The sequence below is a fragment of the Pipistrellus hanaki genome, assembly GCF_964339955.1.
Source record: "Pipistrellus hanaki genome assembly, chromosome: 2".
Classification (NCBI taxonomy): Eukaryota; Metazoa; Chordata; class Mammalia; order Chiroptera; family Vespertilionidae; genus Pipistrellus; species Pipistrellus hanaki.
This window is the reverse complement of record NC_140504.1, coordinates 12,115,906-12,135,706: the sequence shown is the minus strand read 5'-3', so window position 1 is coordinate 12,135,706 and position 19,801 is coordinate 12,115,906.

Here is a 19,801-nt window from a genome sequence, read left to right as displayed (position 1 = left end):
TAGCCCCTTGCTGTCTCCTCATCCCAACAGGCCTGGCCCCAATCTGCCCCGATTAGGCCCAGGCTGGCCAGACCCCACCCATGCCTGAATTCATGTGCTGGGCCTCTAGTCCTATATAATAAAAACCTAATATGCAAATTGTCCCTGCAGATGGTCATTTTTCCAGGAGACAGAAGGTGGGGAGATCTACCACTTGCTATAATGTGTGCTGACCACCAGGGGGAGGTGTGGAACATGGCAAGGGGGCATCAGTAATGCAGTGCTGGCAGTAGACAGCAGTGGAGGTGCTGCTGGCCCCTATGGGCCCTGACAAGAGTGGAACCGTGGCAGGGAGGTGGATCAGGGGAGTGGGTGGTACCAGGCCAAGGTGGGTGTTAGCAGGGGCCCAATTACTCCACTGATCCCTCCACAGACCCCAACTAATGGAGGCGGTGGGGGGCAGGCTACTAGCCGTCTCCCAGATGCTGAGGCAGCCAGGCAGAAGGCCTAGCCATGCTGGATCATCCTGCAGGTGGGATGGTGGGTCAGGTCAGGGGGAAGTGCCAGGCCACAGGGGGTGCCAGGCTGGGCTGAGTGGCTGAGGCTTGGGGCATGAGCTGGGGCCCAATCCCCACAGGCCACCCTGAGGGACCCCACACATGCAGGAATTTGTGCCCGGGGCCTCTAGTATTCCCCTAGAAATATTGATCATGCTACACAAAATGCAACAAAAATCCTATTAAATACAGGGTGGGGCAAAAGTAAGATTATAGTTGTAAATTCATGGAAACGCAGAGTTTATTCTTGTATTATTATTATTTATTATTGCACTATTTTCCATATAGACAGCTATAAATTTACTTTCCCCCCACTCTATATACAGGCAGGTTAAACTTACAAAAGTAAAATTCTAAAACTAAAAACAAGGAGTGGACAAATGGAAGGTCATTTGTAGGGACTAGAACTGGTCAAAACCCAAAGGGGTTTGTTAACAATGGAGTTTACAGCAGTCCCAGATGTAAGAAACAAGTTAGGAAAATGAAAAGAAACATTATTAAGCAGGTTTAGGAGGGAGCTTAAAAAATAAAAAAAAAAATGTGGCTAAAGACCCAGAAATGTCACCTCTCATAATGGAAAGACAAATCATTACTCTCTGTCTCTTGTTATAAGGGAACTAATTCCATCGTAGGGACTCCAACCTCATGGCTTAATCACTTTCTAAAGACCCTGCTTAATCCCAGAATGTCATAATCACGTTTATCACTAATTCTCTCATACAAAAAAAGGAAAAACAGCATATCATTAATAAAATGAAGAAATACTTACTTTAGTTTTACTTTATTATATTTTAGAGAGAGAGAGAGAGAGAGAGAGAGAGAGAGAGAGAGAGAGAGAGAGAGAACATTATTGATGCTAGAGAGAAACATCAATCAACTGATTCCCATAAGCACCCTGACCTGGGGGACTAAACATGCAACCTAGGTATATGTCCTGACAGGGAAGCGAAACCTCAAACAGTTGTATAGGACAAAGGTCCAATCAACTGAGCCACACTGGGCAGGGAAGAAGAAGGAAATGTTCAAGTAAGTGTCTTTTGTATATAATTTTTGAAATTAATGCATTTTAAGCAACAAATCACTATAAGAAAATTTGAAGAAAAATATGAATAAATTTGGCTAAAGTATAAATAATCAAGTCACTTAACAAACTATATGTATTATAAGAGTATATTAACAAGTTAAAAGTCAAGTAAAGTAACATGAAAATATCTGAAAATATATATGTCAAAGCAGGATTAATAGCTATATGATGCATAAGAAAAATATTTTTAAATAGCCAAGAAAAAATGGGCAAAAGGAAAAAAAAATCATAGTATTATTTAAAAAGTGCCAAATTGCAAATACTCTAAAATGTTGAACAATTAATAGAAGAGTGATTAGAAAATCATACTTAACCATGCCAGGCATTTTATGTGACCACAAAATGATGATAATGATATGTTAATTTATTGGCAGAAATTTTTTTTATGATAGTCTTTTACATGGATACAAAACAGGTTGCAAAACTGTGGGACCAAACATCTATATGCAACATGTACCTTTAAAAAAATCAGAAGGATAAACCCCATATAATAGCAGTTATGTCATGGGTGTGTAGAGCAAATGAAGGAAAATTGGCAGAGCTATATTGTTTTCATCCTGAGAAAAAATAAGAGGCTTTGACTTGGAAAATAAATATAAAAATGAATAATAATAAAGCAAATATTTTTTGGCAGTATGCTCTTTTATTTAAATTCTTATTCTTTTTTCAAGTAGGTTTAGCAATCCTGCCAGTTGAGTAAGATTGCCCATGAAGAAACAGAGGCAAACAAAATAATTTATCCCAAGATACAAGAGTCACAACAGAGAAGCTTGGAGTCAAGGCCTGTGTTATTCCAGTTGCTGCTGTTTTTCTAAAGCTTAACTATTAATCATAAATGTTAGCGATCTCAGGAAGTAAAACAACTATATAAAACAGTCTATAATAGAACATATAGAATAGGATATCAATATCACAGAATTTCTCCAATTAGAGAGATTTTAGTATAGTGGTATTAACTTATATATAAAAAAAAAAAATAGAGATGTAGCCCTAACCAGTTTGGCTCAGTGGATAGAGCATCAGAATGAAAGGTTCCAGGTTCCATTCTGGTCAAGGACATGTACCTTGGTTGCCTGCACATCCCCAGTGGAAGGTGTGCAGGAGGCGGCTGATTAATGTTTTTCTCTCATCAATGTTTCTGACTCTCTACCCTTCTCCCTTCCTCTCTGCAAAAAGTCACTAAAATATACTTTAAAAAAATAGAGAAGTAAAACAACAACAAAAAAAGACAAAATTGGCTAGAATTTTGGTTATCAACTTTTGCAACTAATCTTTGTCAACTATTTACTATTCTTGTGATGCAAATTTTACTGTATGCCATATGTGTATTGGCCAGATGAATAGTGATTAAGATTTAGAAAAGAATTTAACAGTATTTATGCTAACCACTCAACAATGTAATTGGAGAAGTCTTGATTAATTATACAGCTTAGGAAAGTAAAACATCCATCTGTGCCATCACATTTATATTTTTCAAGTCGATTGCATGCTTTCCAACTGTAACCACAAAGGGTCAAGTAAGTCAGGACAATTCAAGGCAATTTTAAAAATGAAAGGTATAGAAATATTTCTGTGAAAAGCTGCCATATATATCAGACCATATACTTAACTTTTGAAAGATACAAATTTATAATTATACAAATAAAATAGACTATGTTGTGTAAAATCAGTTCATGTTTCCTGTGGAAATTACTATAGTCATTAACATTATTATTAACAAAAATCAATTGAATATTCTCTGATCTTTAAAATCCAAAACATATTCATATTATTCACTGATTACTTATATTAAAAAGTGATTTATATATAAAAAATCCACAAAAGCAAAAACACAAAAACTCATTATGTCAAGCCCTTACAGGGAAATTTGTAATAATAGAAATGTGTTTCATTTAACAGACAACTTCATTATAAATTGTGTGTTTATAAAATTTCTACAAACAATGATATGACTTGAGCGAAAGTACACCATGAGTAAATCTGAATTATTTTCCAAAGCAAAAAATTACATTGTCATACATAAACATCACCATGTGTAAGTCTTTGACTAAATAATATGTTGTTATTTCAGATTTCTCAGTGTCCTGGGCATAGAAATATTCTTTGAATGCCTGTTGTTCTACTAAACACAATTTCCTAGTCTTTTCAACTGTGGATATTTGTCAATGTGCCAGCAGACATTTGTATTCTATCACTTTATTATAATGCTTTCTTGAAATCTAAGGTTTTCTGGGGATATTTATACAATAACACAATATAATGACCAACTGACTGAAATGATAATGCTTACTATGCAGTCATAAGCCAAGATTTGCATTACATCTGCGTCCACTCTGTCCATTAAGGCAGATGTCTCAATATTAATCCATAATGAAAGAGAGATGCTATTCGTCTTACAGAAGCTTAAGCATTTACCACAGATTGAAAGGATTGCCCAGCTTTAAGCTACAGTGCCTAAAAGAAAATTAATGGATAAATAAAGCTCTAATCCGTATGCTTCAACCAATTCTGATTTCACTTATTTCTTGCAAGTGGAGGGATTGATGAATCATCAAGTTCAAGCCTCTCATTCTGCAACTGTAGAAACTGATTTCAAATATAAAACATATTTACTGATATTACTCAGCCAGATAAGAGTGGAGAACATTCTAGAACTTGCTGCTGGTATTGTACTCTCAAGAATAATCTACTTTTACGGATTCAATTGTGTCATCTCCCCAACCCCTCTCTCACACCCTGATTTATATGTTTGACATCCCATTGTGACTGTATGTAGTGGCAGGAACTTTAAAGAAGTAATAAAATTAAATGAGGTCACAATACAATTTGTGTTATTAAAGAAGAGAAAGAGGTATCAGGGATGCACAGATTAAAAGAATAATCAAGAAGACAGCCATCTGCAAGCCAAGGAGAAAGGTGTTAGGACTAACCCAACCTGCCTAAAGCTTGATCTTGGACTTTAGCTTCCAGAACTGATAAATAAATTTGTTGTTGATCCCTAACCGATTTGGCTCAATGGATAGAGCACTGGCCTGCGGACAAAAAAGGTAAAAGAAATATGGAACAGAAGTTTGTGATCAAAGAAAATAAATACTAGACATGTATTTCAAAGGGTAATTATGTATACATATTTTGATAAGGACAATAATTTTATTTAACATTTCTTTTTGTAAGTTCTCTATGAATATATTAGTTGACTCACAATTTCTTACAGAAAATTAGAAACATAACAAGCCATTTATAGGTATAGAGTCCTGAGGACCTGGCAGAAGATAGTGCATCTGAATCAGGTACAGACTACTAGATGTAATATGAAGGTCCTTGGATAATACATAAGGAATTTCGTACTTTTGAGCTGAATATAGTAAGGTGTTAGTGCTATATGATATCAATGAAGTGATATGATCTTGGGTGTATTTTAGAACTACCTTTGGCAGAATGTGGAGGATTTAATAGATGGCAATAAGGCTATAGGCTAGAAAAGATAAGCATCTATTGTCCTTAAGGATTTATTGCAGAGTAAAAGTTATGAGTATTAGGATCAAGGATACAGCAATATGAATGCAAAGGAGACTTGAATGTTTCCGTTTTTAAAGAGGGGTAATCAGCAAATCTGATAGCATAAATGACTGAGAACTAAAAATAATTCTCAGGTTCCTGTCATGGGCCACTTAGTGAATCATAAGGAGAAAGTAAGTTTGGGGGAAATAGTGAACAACATAGACTGATGGACAAGAACAGACCCAGAGATAAGGAGCCATGGGTCAGACTGTTGGACCTCAAAGGGAGGATGGGGATAAAAGGGAGAGATCAACCAAAGGACTTGTGTGCACACATATGAGCCTAACCAGTGGTCAAGGACAATAGGGGGATGGAGGCATGAGTGGGGAGGGGTGGGAGATTGGAATGGGGGGTTTGAGGACAAATATGTGATACCTTAATCAATAAAGAAATTTAAAAAAAGAGAAAGTACCAAAGATCTTTTATCACAAGAAATAAGAATGTTCTTATTCTATCATGCTTCAAATTCCATATTGTGTTATAGATTTTCTAGACTAGAAAAAAGGTAAAAGAAATTTGTACAAAAGTTTAAAATATGGTTAAGAGTTAAATAATAAAAAACACAATAATATATTTAAATATAAAAATATTTTGGTACATAAACTTGATATTGTTAGTAAGTTTTCCAAATCAAAGTTTTGAAATTTTAATATATATATAAAATTTATTGATTTCAGAGAGGAAGGGAGAGAGAGTTAGAAACATCAATGATTAGAAAAAATCATCAAATGGCTGCTTCCTGCATGTCCCCTACTGGGGATCCAGCCCGCAACCTGTGCATGTGACCTTGACTGAAATCAAGCCCAGGACCCCTCAGTCTGCAGGGTAATGCTCTATCCACTAAGCCAAACCAGCTAGGACAAAAATCTGAGAACATACTAGTATGTAAAATTATCAAGCAGAAATTATATTTAATGCAGGCTCAGTAAAACAGGTTTTACTGTTGTTTCCAAAGTACCTGATTTTAATTTAAATGTGAAAATATTCCCCAGTTAATATTTATAAAAATAAAGGCTTACTTAAAGTTGATATTTCAATATTGTAATAAAATGGAAACAAAAAAGAAAAACAAATTTTAATTAAAAAAAAAAAGATCATTAAAGGCTGGAAGAATTTAAACTATAATGAATCTGAATTACAAAAATGATTTCTGCTCAGAACTGGCTTATAAATCTATTAAAATATTATCAGAAGATTATTCTGTCAGAGCTGGAGAAGAATAAAAGATATGAGCACTCAAAATTATAGCTTTGCAATATGAGGGTAATTTTGATCTGATGTATTTCTTTTAAAATTTTTCCACAAAAGTTTTTTTTTTCCATGCCGAAATTATTCTAAATGATATGGTTCTTATTAGCAATGACCTCAAGGCCTTGCAATGGTATTCAGCAAGTCAGTTATGTCCATTATGTAGAATAGTGATTCCAGCCGGTTTGCCGCAAGAATTTTTAAAACATGCAATACCTGATCATTTAGTCAGAGGTCCTGACCTCTTTTCCCTTAGATTGTCAGAGTAAAACATCACAACAGACAATATAATAGTAGTCTTCCCATGTGAATGAATAAAAAATGTACCTTTTTTTTCTTTTCAGCTCAGCAAAAAAAGTAATATATATATATAATTTTTTTTTGGTGTTCCATAGAATTTTAGTAATTACTGTATGTGTTCCATGAGATGAAATAGGTTGAAAATGGGTGACTTAGAAATATATAACATGATCAAGAAGCAAGTTTAAATCAGACTTTCCCATGTGAAGATATCTGGTTTTGCTATAGTTTTAAACATTAGATTACAATTAGTATAATACATAGTTTCTGTATTTAGCACTTGCTTCATCCTTTTCTGCATCTGTTAGACACAATTAGACAATGTGTACTAAACAGCAAAACTATAAAATATTCAAGAAGATGCATTGCATCATATAAATTATAAATGTTAAAGCTTGATTAGTTCACTTTAGGTAAATGCATCTTGACAGTCTCCTGTAAATCTAATAATAATAATAATAATAATAATAATAGTAAGTAAATCACCCTAGAAGACGAATAGCATAAAAAATAGTATGTTACCAGTTCATGGCCATTAAATATGGTGCTACCTATAACTTGTCCATATGGATTTTATAAAAAAAATTAAGACAATATAAAGTCTTAATTTTCAAGTTAAACACTTAAACTAAATCTAGACCCCTAATTTAGTATTAATTTTTAATGTAAACATTTTTTCATTATATATGACGATCTATGGAAAATTATTTATAATGATAAGGTGCTTCATAAATATATTATTATTATTTCATTGTCAGCTAACATAGAAAAGGACAGAGGTATAAAATAAATGCAGCCCAGCCAGTGCGGTTCAGTGGTTGAGCAAAGCATCAACCTGTTAACCAGGAGGTCACAGATTGATTCCTGGCGCATGCCTGGGTTGAGGGCTGGATCCCCAGTGTGGAGCATGCAGGAGGGAGCCAATCAATGATTCTCTCTCATCATTGATGTTTCTATCTCTCTCTCCCTCTCCCTTCCTCTCTGAAATCAATTTTAAAAATGCAATAGGAACTGCTAACTCCAATATAAAATGCTAAAATAATTAGACATATGTAAAATATATTAATATATCAATGCAATGATTGTGTCCTTTTTTTTTTTAAAAGAAAACTTTAGTTAAATGTACCCTATGGTTAAATTAAATATGCTCAATTTTATATGCAAAGACAGGTTCAGTACTAGCTAAAAATATTCACTAAATAAGTTTATAAAGTGGGTACATTCATTGTATAGCATATGTGACAGATAAAGATGTTTAGAAATTTAATCCTATCAATTGTGTGATGCTTCAATAGAAGATACACTTCTCTTCCATTCTGACAAAATGGTTAGGATAAAAACACCTAAGACTGTTTAGATTTACCACTTACCAAGAGGTATGGGTTACCTTTCCTCACAAGCCTAATCAGCACCTACATAACTTTGGACTTGACCGTTGGGTACTTTGAGAATAACCCTTGGGGAAAAAGGAACTTGAAGTTCAGTGAGAGAAACTTATCAGGGAATTCTAAGATTTGAATAGTAAGGTCCAAGGGAGTGATATTTAAATAAAGTTTTTTTGTGCTAAGATAACATCCATTCTCCAATGAAATTTATAAATATCATAATTATTTGGAACCTATAAGTTCAGTACCCATTTCCTATAAAAAATATCTCTAGGAGCTAAGGTTTCAGGTAGATAGACAACTAGTCTTAGGTCTTAGATGTAACCACATAGAAAGCAGAAACCTTATTTTCTTTAATCTTGCCATTTTTTTAAAAATTTGTTTTGTTTTCCTTGGATTCAAACTGGCCTCACCCATCACCTTGACTTACCCACCTCCCTCTTTCTTGCTTAATCTTTATGCCCTCAGGACAACGAGGTTCTGGTCAACATCTAATAGTTTTAGAAACATAATGTCTTGGCCTCAGTTGTGTTTTAGCTCTGGAACCCGGAAAGCAGAATGATTCCACAGAACAAATCCTTGCGGAATTGGATAGAGCAACTCCAGGCCTGACATCAGGACCAGATGTAATGATCAATTACTCCTTACCCTCACACCAACCAATCAGCAGAGACCATGACCCTAACTCTATTCGTCACCATGATGAATGATGTTTTTTTCCTCACATATTTTATCCCCTGGAAGCTATTGGGGAGCCATGTCTTCAAGCATTAGCTACCTGTGACTCTGGGCAGGGTGCCATCTCCTTATAAATCTTTACTTTCTTGGCTGCAAGCTCCTGTTCGTGTCTTACTGGGCTTTGGTGCACACAGGCAAGTGGACTCCTTCAGTCTGAAAATAGGGAGAAAAAAGAAAAAATAATGCATGAGGTACACTACTACTTCACCCAAGGTCATTGGGAAGACTACTCGGATGACCTCTCTTGGATACAAAGATAAAAGTAGATCATAGGGCATGTTTTGAACTTAAATAATAATAGTTTTAGAAACGTAATGAGACAAGCAACCACTAGCCAGTCAGATATTTCAAAATATGATCCTTCTATGAAAAAAAAAAAGGTCAGGTGCTGATAAAAGTCAAAACTATCCATTGAGAAACATGATACAAGATTATGAACATGCATAAGTTTTGCAAAACAGAACTGGATTTTTCAGGTCCTGAAAAAATAATGAGATGTCCTTCAGCTTAAAGAATTAATAGAGGATGGTGGTAGAAAAAAGTGAGAAGTGGATCTGCTGGCAACAAGACTGCAAGTTAACAGAGGGTTCAATCAAAAATGACAACTTGCAAATTTAACAACACCATGGTCCTTTAAACAAATAAACCACAAAAATTAATTTAGGATGTGTTCCATAGATTTTTCTAAGTTTGAGCTCTTCAAACCAGCTCTTTCACACCCATGTTTTCCCAATAAAACCACTGGCACCTGGTGTTACAGCAACTTGCCCACTTTCAACATGACAACTCCCTTCCATTAAAGCCTTCCGGTTTCCCATAACTCCTCCACAGAGCATTCACCAAGCTCGATAATCCAATTACTTTTCAATACAAGTTATGTTTCTGATGGTCTTTGGATTTAATATGATAACCCTTTGAAAGCTTAATTCACACCCGACTGGGATAATATCGATATATAGAATCAATATTTCATAGGTTTTTATTGAAAGAAAGCCACGCAGGTAAAATGTGACTTTCACTTTGTGTTCAGATTTCACACAATGATGTGCTCTGAAGTAACAAAGATGTCTTTCAGATTAGAACCAAGCTTTCAAAAAGATAACAATTCATGGGCTCTTTCCCCTAGGGTTAACCATTTCCACTGTCCCAGCACTAACAGGTAATTATTTTATTGCTGAAAATCCTGCCTCAGAGAAAATGTCACAGGTACTTATTTTACTAACTGTTCCAGTTTAAGCTTCCAGAAATTACCAATATAAAACCTGCAAATTTGGGGGGGAAATAAAAATATCTATTTAGCAATTTTTAAAATATGATTATTTTCTGAGTTCATGAAACTTCACAGTAGTGGTGAACATTCATCTCTAAATCATCCTTTATAAAGTAACAAATAATCACACATTTGATATTGAATTTTAAGAGTAGAAATACTTATTTTGTAATGAATTAAAATATGTATTATTTACATATACATTAAAACTGCAAGTTTGTTTTGTATTTTATTTTGGTTAGAATTTTAAATTTTGACATGATTGCATCAATTATCACAAACTAATCAGAAGCACTATTTTTTCAAGACGTTCATTGGATTGTTTTAATACAGAAATATTGGCAGTAGGTTGAAGAATTGCTATATTTATGAATCTCTAGGATTCTAGAAACCTGTTTTGGAATTGAAATGATAGAATATCTACATTCTACTAAGTGTGTAAATCCTAATCATGTAAATTAAGTTATGGAATCATCTTTTGTTGATCATAATAATTATAGTTATCATTTCCACAGATCTAGTAAATGGGTGTAATGTGAATCTGAAGTCATTGGAAAGTTGTAAAGGTAATACTAAAACAAATAAGAATGTATGTGATTATAAGTTGAGTTCAGAGCAAAATGTTTATTTTGTATGTATAGGATTATTTAACATTTCTTAAAATTGGTATAATAATAAAAATTAAGTAAATGTGTTAATATTTTAAACTCTACAACCCTTTTACATTTTTAAAGAATATTTCTCTCAAAATATTTAAGATAGATTTTGACACTAAAATTTATAGGTGATCTCTCAGCCTATTTTTTAAAAAAAACTTCACTTTTTATTATAATAAAAAATAAACATTGCAAAATGCATTGATAGGCTTAATTTTCTGTGTTTCAAATTGATCACTATATCTCCTCATTTGTCTCCTTCTCTGAGATAATGTGTTACTTAATGAAATTAAAATAATACTCACCTTAAACTTGGTTATTTTAAGGATGGTTTTTATTCAAACAAGATGTTTAGATTGTTTATTTTGGTTAGGCATCACTTTGACATTGATACCCAATCAATTAATATTTAACAGCTAATGTTTAAAAGTAAACTAAAGTATTTTAAATGAAGGTAAATAAAAAATTTCTTTCACTTTATAACAAATATCATTTCACATAAGGCAGGAAAAATGAATTCTGAAATATTTCTGGAAGCATTATAGAGAAGTACTATATCTTCCTTTGAAAATGGCTTCAGGAAGAATATTTTCTTCAACACTATAGTGCAAAATTTGCTTTACAAGTTAAAATTTCAACAAACAAAACACTTGCATTTGATGTGGAACAAAAGTGAGTTTCGAGACATACTGATTACAAATAAGAAAATCAGGAAATATTATAAATTAATTCAATTTTTAGTTGAATATTCTGTGTTTTTTTTATTACATAGAGAAAAATGATAATACAAACTGAAAGCAATGAACAGATTCAGTCCTGTCAATTATGAGTTGGATAATTTTGGCTCTAATTTACTGAAGGATACCCTCTTTTAGGATCTTAGGATCTTATACATAAAGTGGGAATAAATTGAGGAACATACATGTGCCACTCATTACATATGGCTATGCACATAAAACAATGTATATTACTTGAACTTCCCATTCATACACTCGTTTTGTTAAAGAATAGGATTAAATTATTTAGAATTTATATCCATTTGCCCATTCTCATTTTAAGAAGTAGAAACATCAAATAATTCTTCAGATTTAATAAATACAGATAGTTTATGAGCACAACCTATAGAGAGTATGGGCATATACCTGTGGTGCAAACCAATTAATGAGATACAGAGTAGAACAGAAGGAAAGTGGACATTCATGGTTTTGTCCTTTTAAAGAAAACATCAAGTAACCAGTCTCACTGTGGATCCATCTATTGATTAACTTTCAGAGGTGGTGCTGAGACATTGGCACATTAATTAAACTGCCTTAGACTTTGTTAATCATTCTTATCACTCAACTTGGTTTCTGTGAGAGTGTATGTATGTCTGCATAAGTTTGTGGGTGAGTGGGTACTACAGTAATAAGGATGAGTAGCTCTATTATCATGGTTTATTAAAAACTGAGACAAGTCGAAATTATTTTCTCTCCCTCCATTTTATTTTTCTGTTAGTTGTGCAATGTTATTTACCAACCATGAATGAATACTTGGTGGTTATTTCAATGTTGTTGTCCTCTGTAAGCAAATATAGTGTGTGTGCTTAAAATGTTTCTTTGTTAATATTCCCATATGCCTGAGATAAACATACTTTGATTGATTCATTGAAAAAAATTAAGAAATATAATGCTAAAAGTAGAATTAATTTTGATGCCCTGAAGAATAGCTATTTTCTATTATATTGAAATGGATTAAATATAAAAGAAGTGATAAATTAAGCATGTATTATTTTATATTTAGAATGGAAGAATGCTAAAAAACAATTTACTGTTTCAGTGGATTTTGTTTAATATTTGTTTTAGGTCTGGTTATTGATGGCATATTGTATCATGTGATTAAATCCAAATATTTTAAAGCTTTACAATAATAAAATGTGTATGTGAGAATGGACATTGAATATCCATGCAAACCAACTCATTTGACAAATGAAAATACAGATACAGAGATTAAAGGCAGAGCTGAGAATAAAATGCATGTCTGCTATGCTCTTTTCCAATGTATTTTGACCTAAGAACATTTCTTTTACAATAATATTAAATCTTTCAAACCTCTTTAAGAAAATTTATTTTATCATTTTTAAGTTAATACTATACAAGGAAATTCTTTTAAGTTAACTATATTTTATAATATATTTTAAAGATTTCATTACAATGTTTAAATTTAATCTTTAATGATACTTGGGATATATTATGAAGACATGGTTACTTTCCTCATTTTTTTTTTTTTTTTTTCAGAATTGAGCTCAAAACCCAGTGTGGAGCATCTGGGAGGCAGCGGATAAATGATTCTTTCTCATCATTGATTTTTCTATCTCCCCCTCTCCTTTCCCACTTAAACTCAATAAAAATGCATTATTAAAAAAAAAAGGAAAAAAGAAAGAGATTTGAAGTATAAGAGAAGTTGGCTCCATAGTTGCTGGCTTTCAAAATAGAGGATGGAGAAAGGGAGACAGAAGCCAAGAAATGTGGGTGGTCTACAAACTTAAAATAGTCTTCACTGACAGCCAGCAAAGAAAGAAGAATAAGTCCAACAAAGTCAAGGACCTGCCTCTGTCCATGACCTGAATGGGCAAGGACACCATTCCCAGCCTAGAGCCTCCAAAAGGAGCACAGCCCTGCAGACACCTAGACTGGAGCCCTGGGAGACCTGCATCAGACTTCCGATCTCTAGAACGCAAATATAATAAATCTGTGCTGTGGGAGCCCTTTAAGATTGTGGTATTTTTGCTAAGGTATCAAGAGGAAACATATACACATAACTAAAATTCTCATACAAATACATGTTAAATATATGTATGGATAAACTAGCTTAAACAGTATGGGCCTGTGTGTGTGTTAAGGCATTCTTTTTGAATAAGTGACATTTAGACTCCTAATTTAAATGTGAATTACCTTTTAAATAAATAAAGAAGGGCTGTAGAGAATGCACTCCAGGGATTGTTTGAGTGCTCTAGGTAAATGGGTGAACATTACACTTTCCCAGAATTAAAAAGCAACTAGTGTGGCTGACCCAACTAATTATCTATAATATTAAAAGCATAATATGCTAATTAGACCAGATATCCTTCTAGATGTCTTTCCTTCCAGACAAAGCCACAGCAGAAGGGGCTGAGGTAGAGGCTCCCAGCCATGGAGGCTGTGGGCAGGGACCGGGGCCAAGGTTCTTGCACAAATTTCATGCACTGGGCTTCTAGTCTATATATATAAAAGTCTAAGTGACTGTTCGACTGTTTGACTGACTATTTGGCCAGTAGACATGATGCACACTGACCATCAGGGGATGGACGCTTAACTTAGAGACATGGAAATATGGAAAAGTCTGATGAATCTCAGAGGGCAGTGCACTGCTGTTGTTTTATTGTTAAAAATTAAGGAAAAAATTGACGAAACCGGTTTGGCTTGGTGGATAGAGCATCAGTCTGTGAACTGAAATGTCCCAGGTTCCATTTCGGACAAGGGTATGTACATTGGTTGCTGGCACATCCCTGTGGGGGGTGTGTAGGAGGCAGCTCATTGATGTTTCTCCCTCATCGATGTTTCTAGCTCTCTATCCCTCTCCCTTCCTCTCTGTAAAAAAAAATCAATAAAAATATTTTTTAAAAAAATTAAGCAAAAATTATTCAATTTAGTCTCTTCAACATTGTTTCTTTGCTCTCTTGTGGCAATCTGTTCATTCAATAAACATACACATTCAGTCTTTCTCACCTACTAAGTGAATTACTTTGGGGGGTAATTATAGAAGAGAAAAAAAAAATGCTTGCTCTAAATGTTGACTGAAAGAAAATAACTAATCTCTGTAATTAAACTGATTTTTTTTTTCCTCTAAGAGTTTGCTTCCTCAGACCAAGGCTTCCTACTGCTAAAAGGGAACTTTCTTTAGAGGTATTCTGGGGGTCTGAAGTCTTGTCTCCAATGCACTGGGACACGCAGGGTTCCCCATGCATGGCCCCAGGGACAGCTTTGCTTTTGAACAGATGCTAATGTTTCATGCAGTTTAGCTGTAGATATGGTAATGAAACAATTTTATTTAACTTTTGTCTAAAAGGGAGTCTCAACCTGCGCCACTTGATAATGCTCAAATTGAAACTGCCTTAAGGGTAGGAACATTGACACAGTCTAAAGTTGTTTAAAATTTACAAAGTACTTAAAATGCCATTTTGGGAATAAAAATGGTCTTCACTTTTATCTGTATTTGATGAGAAGTTTTCATCATTCTAACCATATTATAATTGGCATGGCAAAGACAAGTGATCTGGTTTTATTGGCTTTCTGTTGGTGCATATAATTTTTTTTTTCAAAGTAGCAATGTCTGGTAAGAGGTATGCATATCTCAAATCATGATCAGATATAACTGAGGAATTGCGAAGTATCACAAGAAGTGACCTTTTCGATGCAATTCTTTATAAACTGGTTCAGGGAGAAGTATATCTTGTTGGATTTGTGGTTTCGTGACTGATGTTCACATTCCTTGGATCAGAAAATAGTGAATATAGACTGTCCTCCGAAGTTGCATTGTTTCTTTTTGCAGCACTGGCTAAATCAAAGCATCCAGAAAACATTGGTGTAGTCTATAGCTCTTGTCAGTGAAAGGAATTCTAGGGGCAAAATAGGCATGTTTAGGGAGTCTGAGGAATAAAGAGGGTCCAAGGGGGAGAAATGCATATGTGAAGGACATCGGTATCTCTGGCCTGAGCAGTTAAAGCAGTTACAAGGTAGATTAAAAGCTGCCATGACCGGAGCAGCTTGGAAATGCCAAAATGCTTATCTTACTTGTACAAAGGCTAGAAAAGGGCCACAGGATTAGAGGGGAGGAAGACAGACTTTCACAGAGGACAGTGAAATGCTGACAAAAGGCAGAAAGAGAAAAACAAATTTTCACAGGAGATACAGAAATGTAACAAGATAAGAGGGAGAAAAAGAGAGAGAGACACCACATGGAGGGCCTCTAGGGTTCCCCAGCCCATGGAAGTTACTCTACAAACTCCGCTACCTTAATTACTGAGCCTTCTCAACAGAAAATGTAACCCATTTTCCTCTTTGCTAGCAGAACTAAGAAATTATTTGCCGTGGGCTTGAAATAAAGCAGCCACATATAGGCAGCCAGCCTTGTTTTCTCACAGGCACAGAGGAGCCTGGAATGACTGCCCTGAGAGGGCTCCTCTGTTCTATGCAGAGCGGTTTACTTTGCAAGCATCATCACTAGGAGGAAGTGTGGCAACCTGAGGAAGGCAAGGGACAGACCATAATATGGACCAATTCCTAAAATATTGCAAAAAACTTAAAAACAAATTCAGAAATATTTGGAAAGTGCTATGGTGCAGATGATTTCTAATATATATTATAATTGATTTTTTTTTTTTTTTTTATAGAAAGGGAGAGGGATAGAGAGTTAGAAACATTGATGAGAGAGAAACATCAATCAGCTGCCTCCTGCACACCTCCTATTGGGGATGTGCCTGCAACCAAGGTACATGCCCTTGACCGGAATCGAACCTGGGACCTTTCAGTCTAAAGGCTGATGCTCTACCCACTGAGCCAAACTGGGTAGGGCAGAGCCAATGACTTTTACTAATAAAGTGTGTTAAGGCTTTGGTATCTCTAATTTACCTCACCTAATAATTCTTATATTGGGTCAGAAGCAGAAATCTCATCCAGTCCAGTTCTGTTCTTACCTGTTCTGGGGCAAATAATTTAAAAAGTCATATTTATGTCTCAGTTAATCTTTAATATTTGGTATAGCCCTAAATTTTCCTCATTTTGAAGTTTAAATGATATATTGTGCACCCTTTTTAACTATAGGATCAATTAATTTTGTCAAAAATGCATAGACCCATGGAACTATCCACAACATTTAGATTATAGAACTTTTTTATTATCTCAAAAATGTCCTTATGTCCATAAGTCTCCATTCTGAGGCCTAGCATCCAGGGAGCTTCTGTCTGTCACTATAGGTTGGTTTGGCCTGTTTTATAATATCATATAAATGAAATAAAGTTGTATAACACCTTTTTTTGCCAGCGTCAGTAAATTACTTTTGACATTCATTCATATTGAGTGTATCCGTAGTTTATCATATTATTGCTGAAAAATATTTCCTTTGTAGAAATTCATTACAATGTATTCTCAGGGGCATTTGTGTCATTTCGTATTGTTTATTATTATGAATAAAATTCTATGAACTTTCAGACACAAACCGGTTTGTAGATACCTATTTTCATTCCTCTTTGGTAAGCGCCGAGGAGTAGAATGACAGTATTATGCCATAAGGGTTGATTTAACTTTATAGAAACGGAAAAGCAGTTTGCCAATGTGATTGAACCATTTTCTAATCTCACCAACAGTTTGTGAAAATCCTGGAGGTTTCACAAACTCATTGACACTTGATATTGTTAATGGCTAACATTCCAGCCATTTGAAACGGATGATTAATGGTATTGCATTGACTCACCTATTGATATTTTTAACATTTAGGAAACTGCTCTTTATGCTTATGTAACACATTTTCTAAACTAATTGTTATGTGCTACCCTGATTTTTTATGCAAAGTATTACTGTGTGAATTGATGCTTCATTTTAATTATGGTAACTTTCAAAAGTAAACCCATCTTCTTACATTTCTTGGTTCCAATTAAGTAAGAGTTACTACTTATTTAGCACTTACTATATCTCACACCCTCTTCTAAGGGAGCACATATTAATTCAATTATTAAAACAAGGGGACCCTTTGCCCCTCCTATGTCCGAGTCCATTCTATGAGACTCTTTTTTCCCTTTTCCCACTTGGGAGTCTGTACTTAGTCCTCAATAAATCTCAACCTTTGCTAAACAAAAACAAAACAAAACAAAAAAACAAAACAAACAAACAAACAACCCCTCCCCCCACAAATTATTATAGGGAAATTAGGAAAGTTGGTTAAAATTTCAGTCAGAAATGTTGGAACTGAGATTTTCGACCAGCCTAGTTTATAAATCCATCCATTCCATTAGACTCTTACTTTCCCCCCCCCCCCACAAGTCTTTTTTATGTGTGTGCCAGACTTTAAGTTGTATAAATGACACGGAGATTAGAAATGAAAAAAAGGAGGTAAGGAAGGAATAAGATTAAAGTGAGCAGTTGATTTCCTATAAATGTATGCCATGTATATATGTATAATATCTTCAAAAATAAATCTGACATCATTTCAGCTTACTTTGATTTACAATGGAGCTTCTTATTGGGAGATACTGATGGCTTCATTTTAAATCGAGCAGAAGCATACAATTAACAAGTGCATGATATTTAAAAAAAATAAGCAAATGGATTCCTATACATAAGATCAAATGTATGTCTTTTCCAAGTGTATGCTCAAATTAAGAAAATGAACTTTAAAGAAAAACTAGACCTAAGAATAACAAATTTTAGGTGTCTCTTCAAGTTTTAGAGCAAAGTGTAAGGGGGAAGAGAAAGTATCTAAAGAACATTTCTCCACGTGGAAATATGAAGAGTAATGCATCCATGTGCCCTTAACATTAATGAGTGTATCATAGTTATAACCATGTGCATGCCTTGCTGTTATTGTTTTGTCGTCAGTAGGGTCCTCTACAGTTTAAGCTGTGTAGAAAATATATTGACACGTTACATAAGAAAGTAAGTGAGAGAAGCTCTAGCTAACTGTGGATACAGACTTAAGGGGTTGGGGGAAATAAGTCATATTCCACACTGGAAATTCAAAGAAGTTTTGCCTGGTTTTTTGTTTTTTGTGTTTTCATTTGTTTTTGCCTTTGGCCTTCTGTTTTTGGTTCTGACACCCAGGGCCGGCAGGTAGTGTAAGTGAATACTATCACTTCTTAGACGCTGGGAGCTTTTTGGAGGCAACAGAGTATAAAGTTACTTGTGTCCATTTCTACAATGGTTATTGACACTGAGCTGGAATAGCAGGACTTAGACTGACATGAAACTGTCCTTTACAAGATTCAGCTAAGTCTCCCCAAGATGATCTCAACTATGAGTAACCAAACTTCTAAAAGGTATGAGACAGCCTATGGTATCAACCTTAGTGTTGATGGTAATATTCTAAACCTGAGAACACCCCCATCCCCACCCCTCAGGAGTGTCTCCTCACTTCTGTGCTCTGATTTCAGACACACACTGCTGGGAAAACACAGCCCTGCTGGCAGCAATGGCCTAATCTGAAAATGGGAAAATTAAAATTGTAAAACATTTAGCTGGCATTCGCTAAACACTTACTAACAGTTCCAGGCACTCTGCTAAATGGTTTGTGTATCTTATTTACTCTCCCCCAGAACTACTGCCATGGAGAAGAAATGGAAGTTCCAAGAGGACAAAGTAACCATCAAAGATCACACAGCTAGCAAGCAGCAGAACTGGGATTAGAATCCAAGCCCCTTTCTGACTTGGAAGCATGCAATCACTAGGCTCTGCTCCCAGCTTAAAAGAAGATCTTTGCTTCATGCTTTAATTAGGTTTATCTTTAAAATATATATTTGAGACTAAACCGGTTTGGCTCAGTGGATAGAGCATTAGCCTGCTGACTGAAAGGTCCTGGATTCAATTCCTGTCAAGGGCATGTATCTTGGTTGAAGGCATGTCTCCAGTGGGGGGTGTGCAGGAGACAGCTGATTGATGTTTCTCTCTCATTGATGTTTCTCTCTATCCCTCTCTCTTTCTCTCTGTGAAAAATCAATAAACTATGTTTAAAATATAAAATAAAATTAAAAAGGAATATTTGATCATTCACTCTTGAGATATCATATCAGTAAAGAAATGTGTATATAGTATCCTAGAATTTGTGTAAAAATGCTTTTGCTCCACAGTTGTGTGTATCTCTCTCTCTCTCTCTTTCTTCCCCCCCCCCCGCCCCTTCTCTCTCTCTCTCTCTCTGTCATCTACAGTATATATCTGGTTATATATCTCCACTTTGTCCAATAAGCCTTCTAAACCAAGAATTCGATTTTTCATAAGTCTCACTAAAAATTTATCCCCCTG